This window comes from Osmerus mordax, chromosome 7 (assembly GCF_038355195.1).
Source record: "Osmerus mordax isolate fOsmMor3 chromosome 7, fOsmMor3.pri, whole genome shotgun sequence".
NCBI lineage: Eukaryota > Metazoa > Chordata > Actinopteri > Osmeriformes > Osmeridae > Osmerus > Osmerus mordax.
The window spans coordinates 21,162,103-21,169,946 of record NC_090056.1 but is presented as its reverse complement, the minus strand read 5'-3'; positions in this window follow the sequence as shown (position 1 = coordinate 21,169,946).

The following is a 7,844-nucleotide window of genomic DNA, read 5'->3' as shown; positions in this document are numbered from 1 at the left end:
CCTCACACTGCAGCCTAGCGCAAGTGCTTGTGTGTATGTGTATGTGTGTGTGTGCACGCGCTAAGGAGATCACTGTGTGTTGCCATGGAGACGTCTGAGCCACTGTAAACAAACAGTTTTTCAAAAGATGATGTTCAGAGTGTCGGCCCTGGATGGAGCCAGACTGATAGTGGTCGGCATGGTACCCTCTCCTGTCAGAGGGCTCTGTGTGTGTGTGTGTGTGTGTGTGTGTGTGTGTGTGTGTGTGTGTGATAAGCACTGTGTCCCCAGCCTTGACTATGAAGCATGAGAAATGTTGAGTAAAGTGCTGGCGTTTCTAACCCCCCCTGGCCCTGTCATTACCCTAGATACATTAATACTGCCCTGTCATTACCCTAGATACATTACTACTGGCCCTGTCATTACCCTAGATACATTACTACTGGCCCTGTCATTACCCTAGATACATTACTACTGGCCCTGTCATTACCTAGATACATTACTACTGGCCCTGTCATTACCCTAGATACATTACTACTGGCCCTGTCATTACCTTAGATACATTACTACTGGCCCTGTCATTAACATAGATACATTACTACTGACCCTGTCATGACCCTAGATACATTACTACTGGCCCTGTCATGACCCTAGATACATTACTACTGGCCCTGTCATTACCCTAGATACATTACTACTGGACCTGTCATTACCCTAGATACATTACTACTAACCCTGTCATTACCCTAGATACATTACTACTGGCCCTGTCATTAACCTAGATACATTACTACTGGACCTGTCATTAGCCCAGCAGATATCCCTTCTCTCTCAGTTCTCCTGCATACTGACACCTGCTACTGATCCACAGTAACTCAGAGGTGCTGGAGTGACCTCACTGAGTCTGTGCAGGAACGGACATCTACCCCAGAGACACGACCATCTGCCCAGAGACACAACCATCTGCCCCAGAGACATGACCAACTGCCCCAGATACACGACCGTCTGCCCTAGATACACGACCGTCTGCCCCAGAGACGTGACCATCTGCCCCAGAGACATGACCGTCTGCCCCAGAGACACGACCAACTGCCCCAGATACATGACCGTCTGCCCAGAGACATGACCAACTGCCCCAGATACACGACCGTCTGCCCCAGAGACACGACCAACTGCCCCAGATACATGACCGTCTGCCCCAGAGACACGACCAACAGCCCCAGATACATGACCGTCTGCCCCAGAGACTTGACCAACTGCCCCAGATACACGACCGTCTGCCCCAGAGACGTGACCATCTGCCCCAGAGACACGACCATCTGCCCCAGAGACACGACCAACTGTCCCAGAAACAAGACCAACAAAAACAGTAAACATATATGTGTGTGCCAAGAGTGATGAGAGTTAACCTGATCTGATGCTATTTGTTGTTTCACCTTTATTTATTCAGAGGATTTTATTTATAAATCCAATTACTTTATTGCTATTATTTATTCATACGTGTTCATTTTGTTTTTGATTTCACATGATGTAAGATACCGTGTAATGACATCTTTATGTGGAGATAATTTGGCAGATGTTAAACCAGTACTATGATCCAGTTCCCAGAACAGCTAAGCTGTGTCCTAATGGAACAACTGTTCTGATCCTGTGATAAAAATACTAATATGGCACCTCTTTTCAGCTGACCACTTCCTTCCTTGCATTTCCTGCTTCCTGTTTGATTATCTCCCATTGGCCCAAATGCTTGCCATCCATTTCCGTCCTAATGTCCTGCTGATCCAAAGTGTGCATTTCTGTGTGTGTGTTTGTGTGCATGTGTGTGTTCCTGTGTGTGTGTTCCTGTGTGTGTGTGTGTGTTCCTCTGTGTGTGTGTGTGTGTGTGTGTGTGTGTGTGTGTGTGTTCCTCTGTGTGTGTGTGTGTTCCTCTGTGTGTGTCCTAAGATTTAGCTTTCTTTCATACTTTTTTTATTGACAAAAAAGTGGAACTGAAATCAATCATTTGTACTGAAATATTTCTGAAATTGTCATGTGTTTTATAAAAAAAACAGGTGAATTACTCGTTTTGTCGTTAGTGTTTTTGCAAGACCAGAGTTTACTTAGGTTACATAGGTAGCTAATACTCGCTAAATCTCTTTGTGTAAAGGGGGAAGAGATTTCTGAAGTGTTTTGGTACAGAGGCACATTGCAAACGTTAGGTAGCTAACGGTAGCTAGCTTTGCTAGCGTCACATCCGCTTAGGTTACCTTTTTTATGTTTTCATTCTAAATGCCGGTAAAAGTTTGATGTAGGCCTAGTCCCAGCCGTCTAAAAGAGGGGGAGAGAAATAGAGAGAGAGAGAGAGAGAGAGAGCAGGAGAGGGGGAGAAAGAGGGAGGGGGGAGAGAGGCAAAGAGAGAGAGACAGAAAGTCACTGAACTAAAAAGACTCAAACTGGAAATGAATTGGTGTGACAATGAATCTGTTTCCATGGATACTGTAAAGTCTCGTCTCTAGTCTGTGTGTGTGTGCGTGTGTGTGTGTCTGGAGTGTTTGCAGAAAATATGAACCACAGCAGACAGCTGAAAACACATCCTCACCCACCAGTGCACTTCTGTTGCACACACACCATGCACTGACACCCTCACACATCTACACACACACACATCTACACATACACACACATCTACACGTACACACACATCTACACATTCACACACACATCTACACATACACACATCTACACTTACACACACATCTACACATACACACACATCTACACTTACACACACATCTACACATTCACACACACATCTACACTTACACACACATCTACACTTACACACACATCTACACATACACACATGTATGCACAAGTTTTACGCTCAGATTGTCAAACTCCTACTTTACACGCCACTGAACAATTTCAAACATAATCCCAATAATTTTGTTGCATGAAACAACACATTATTTCAAAAACAAAAATGTGTTTCTGTCTTTTTCACACACGCGCACACAGACACGCACGCACACACTCATCTAATGCTGTTGGCTGAACGGTGCAGACATCATGTTGTTCCTATCTCCACCAGCAGGTGGCACAGCTCCTCTGACTGTGCTGGACTGACTGTGTGACTCCACAGCCTTTTACACTGACCCAGAGGTGACCAACACAGACACATGATGACTAGGAAGGAGAGAGAGAGGGAGAGAGAGACAAAGAAAGAGAGAGAGAGAGAGAGAAAGAGAGGCTGGGAGAACAGGAGCTGGGAGGATAGAGTCTGGATGAAAGAGGCTGGAGGATAGAGGCTGGAGGATAGAGGCTGGAGGATAGAGGCTGGAGGATAGAGGCTGGAGGATGGAGGCTTGAGAATAAAGGCTGGAGGAAAGAGGCTGGGAGATATTAGCATGCTCATCGCAACACACTCTCAATCAAGGCATATGGACCGCATGGATGCACACACACACTAAATCACACGCAAACTACATCACAGCATATGGACAACGTTGTGCAAAACATACCCACACCCGATACTCAATCATTGTATAGGGAATGACTGTAATTGCACATTGCGCGCACGCACGCACACACACACACTCTTCCTGTCCCAGTCCCGTGTGATGGAGGTGTGCATCAGCTCCACCAGACAGACATCGGGCGATGATGTCACTCCTCCTAACAGCCCAGGTTCTCTAGACGGAACCATCAGGAGAACCAGAGAACCTTCATGAAGGTTCCAGAATCCAACTACATACTTTTCTCTCCCCCCTCTCTCTCTCTAAAAGAGATCTTAGCATGCACCACACACACACACACACACATCTATTATCATGCTCTCAGTGTTCCAGTAATTAATGAGGGGGGCTGTGCCTTCACCACCATGCTCACAAAGGAGGTTTACACACACACTCACACGCACACACTCACACACACACTCACACACACTCACACGCGCACACACTCACACACACACTCACACACACACACACACTCACACACTCACACACACATCTACACGCTATCTCTCTGTGAGTCACAGATCAATCAGAGAAGATGGTCAGTCTCTTCACTACCTCTTTCTGTTCTAGATACACCTGAGTGTATAGTGTATCCTAGTGTATCCTGTCTGTGCCTGTGTCCCAGACACAGGCACCTTTATATACACCTGTTCCAGCTCTAACATAAATATACTGTTCAAACACCTGTATGTACCATCATTAGCATATTTATATATACATACAGCTGTAGATCTAGCTGTGGTAAACATTGTATATTTCTGTTCCTGTGGATGACATCTGGTGACACCTTTACCATGTTTGAACTGCTGCATATATCCTGCCCAAGAAAATAACACTTCTACCATCCAGTACCCAGGACAAGAACACTTCGACCATCCAGTACCCAGGACAAGAACACTTCGACCATCCAGTACCCAGGACAAGAACACTTCTACCATCCAGTACCCAGGACAAGAACACTTCTACCATCCAGTACCCAGGACAAGAACACTTCAACCATCCAGTACCTGGACTACCCTTACATCTCTCCCCCCAACCATCACAGCGTCAGGTCTGGAATAGAAGGAAGGCAGGAGCTCTGGCAACTGGTCTCTAAAGGAGGGAGACGTCAGTGTCAGAGAGAAACACTGTGGGTTTCACAGGAGGAACAGCAGGAGATCAAGAGGAGAGGGCTTGTGAATGCTTTGTGTGTGTTTCCCCCTCCCTCCCCTCCCTCCCCTCCTCTCCCCTCCTTTCCCCCTCCCCTCCCCCTCCTTTCCCTCCCCTCCTCTCCCTCCTCTCCCTCCTCCCCTCCCCTCCCCTCCCCTCTCCTCCACTCCCCTCCCCTCTTCTGCTCTCCCCTCCGCTCCTCTGCCCCCCCCCTCTCTACCTCTCCTCTCTTCCGAGGAGAGAGGAGAGAGAGGGAGTGGGGGGGAAAGTGAGGGGGGGAGTGAGGGGGGGGGAGAGTGAGAGAGGAAGGGAGAGGGGAGAGAAGGAGAGAGAGGAAGAGAGAGAAGGAGAGGGAGAGCAAGAGAAGCAGAGAGAAGGACAGAGAGAGACAGAGAGAAAGAGAGAGAGGAGAGGGAGAAAGAGAGAGAGAGAAGGAGAGGGAGAGATGAGAGAGAGGGAGAGATCTGTTTTCCAGTCAAAAAACAGAAAAGGCTAAAAGACTGTGTTGGCGTGGAAACTGATGGTGTTGGCGTGGAAACAGCAAGTTGATGCTAAAGTGACGCTGTGACAACAATGACCCCCCAGAGCATGGGGTCTGCATCATCGTCACTGAGATGTCATGGATACCACCAGACTATGGTAGACATGTCTATGATGGTACAGGCAGGCGTGCCGCGGAACCTGCCAGGGCTAACTGATGGATCTCTGGATTGCTCACACACACACTCATACAACCCAACACACACACACACACACACTCATACAACCAACTCAACACACTCAACCACCATCACACACAAACCACCATCACACACACACAGCCAACACACACACAAATGCAACAGTGTGACAGAGAGATGGTGGGGTGGGGGTGCGATGGAAGGATGGAGAGAGAAGAAAAGACAGAATGGGAGAAGAGAAAGAAAAGCAAATTATGAGAGACAGAAAGAGAAAGATGGAATTAAAGGAAATAGAGATAGGCGGAGTGTTATAGCGAAAGAAAGAGAGGAAGTGAGATAGATATTGATAGACAGAGAGAGAGAGAGAGAGAGAGAGAGAAGAGATGAGAGAGAGAGAGAAGAGAGAGAGGAGAGAGAGAGAGAGAGAGAGAGAGAAGAGAGGAAAGAGAAAGAGAGAGAGAGAGAGCGAGAGAGAGAGAGAGAGAGAGAGAGAGAGAGAGAGAGAGAGAGAGCGATAAAGAGAGAGAGAGCGGTTTGTCTTGATTGCAATCAGAGCATCTACAGGACTCCTGTTCATCTACACATACATGTGTGCATGTGTAGATGTGTGTATCTGTAGATGTGTGCGTGTAGATGTGTGTGTGTAAGTGTGTGCGCACACTTGTGTGTGTGTGAGTGTGTTTGTGTGAGTGTGAGAGTGTGTGTGTGTGTGTTTGTGAGAGTGTGTGTGTGTGTGAGTGTGTGTGTGTGTGTGGTTAAGAGCAGAGACCACCTGTCTGTGACCTAGAGTTAATTCAGACTAAGTGCTGTTACTCTCTCTGAATACACATGGAGTTCATCCTTGAGTCCCCACTCTCCTCTCCACCCCTCACCTCCACCCCTCTCCTCTCCACCCCTCACTCTCCACCCCTCTCCTCTCCACCCCTCACCTTCACCCCTCTCCTCTGCACTCCACCCCTCACCTCCACCCCTCTCCTCTGCACTCCACCCCTCACCTCCACCCCTCACCTCCACCCCTCTCCTCTGCACTCCACCCCTCACCCTCCACCCCTCTCCTCTCCACTCCACCCCTCACCTACACCCCTCCCCTCTCCACCCCTCTCCTCTGCACTCCACCCCTCACCTCCACCCCTCTCCTCTCCACCCCTCACCTCCACCCCTCTATCTGCACTCCACCCCTCTCCTCTCCACCCCCTCACCTCCACCCCTCTCCACTCCACCCCCTCATCTCCAACCCCTCTCCACTCCACCGCTCACCTCCACCCCTCTCTCCACCCCCTCTCCACCCCTCACTTCCACCCCTCTCCACTCCACCCCTCACCTCCACCCCCTCTCCACCCCTCACCCTCCACCCCTCTCAACTCCACCCCTCACCTTCACACCCCTCTCCACTCCACCCCCTCACCTTCACCCCTCACCTCCATCCCTCTCCACTCCGCCCCTCACCTCCATCCCTCTCCACCCCTCACCTCCACCCCCTCTCCACTCCATCCCTCACCTCCACCCCTCACCTCCACCCCTCTCCACTCCACCCCTCTCCACGGAGTGGAGGGGAGAGAAGGAGAGGAGGAGGAAGAGAGGAAAGGAGGAGGGGGAGAGGAGGAGGAGGGGGAGAGGAGGAGGAGGGGGAGAGGAGTGGAGGGGAGAGAAGGAGGAGGGGGAGAGGAGGAGGAAGAGAGGAGAGGAGGAGGGGAGGGAGAGGAGGAGGAGGGGAGGGGGAGAGGAGGGGGAGGGGTCTTCTCAGTGTCCTGCAGTAGCAGCTACATCACACCTTAGGGCAGAGCAGACTGGAGACATCACATGAGCACACAGTCTGTCTGCCTGCCTGGTGTCTTCCTGTCTGTGTCTGCCTGTCTGCCTGTCTGTCTTCCTGCCTGCCTGCCTGTCTGTCTGTCTGTCTGTCTGCCTGTCTGCTTGCGTCTGCTTGCCTGTCTGCCTGTCTCTGTCTGCCTGACACTAGATGGGGTGTCATTAAAGACAAACACGTAGTTATGATCATTAAGTGAAATGTATTCTGTGTATGTATTGTATATGTATTAAAAACATCGTTTCTAGATCTGTGCCTGGGGTGGTTAGCTGCCAGCTCTGATCGGTGTCTCTCTAAGGGTGTGTGTATGAGAGAGATAGAGAGAGAGAGAGAGAGAGAGAGAGAGAGAGAGAGAGAGAGAGAGAGAGAGGAGAGAGAGAGAGAGAGAGAGAGAGAAAGAGAGAGAGAGAGAGAGAGAGAGAGAGAAAGAGAGAGAGAGAGCGAGAGAGACAGTTTGTAATTTGAAGTTGTCATTATATGCGCTGGTTAAGTGGAGATTTGCATTCTCTCTCTCTGCCTCTAAAATTTTGACAAACGTTATAGTCTCCATGACATCGCCATCAGTCACAAGTAAATATAAAAACAGTCAAATTGTATCTGCTCCATAAATTCTAGAAACGCCTGCAGAAACGGTCAAATAGACAATGAGACGTTTTAAAAGACGGATTCTATTTTAGGTTACCAAGGTATATCACCAAGCTTAAGAACAGCAGAACACCAATCCGTGATGAG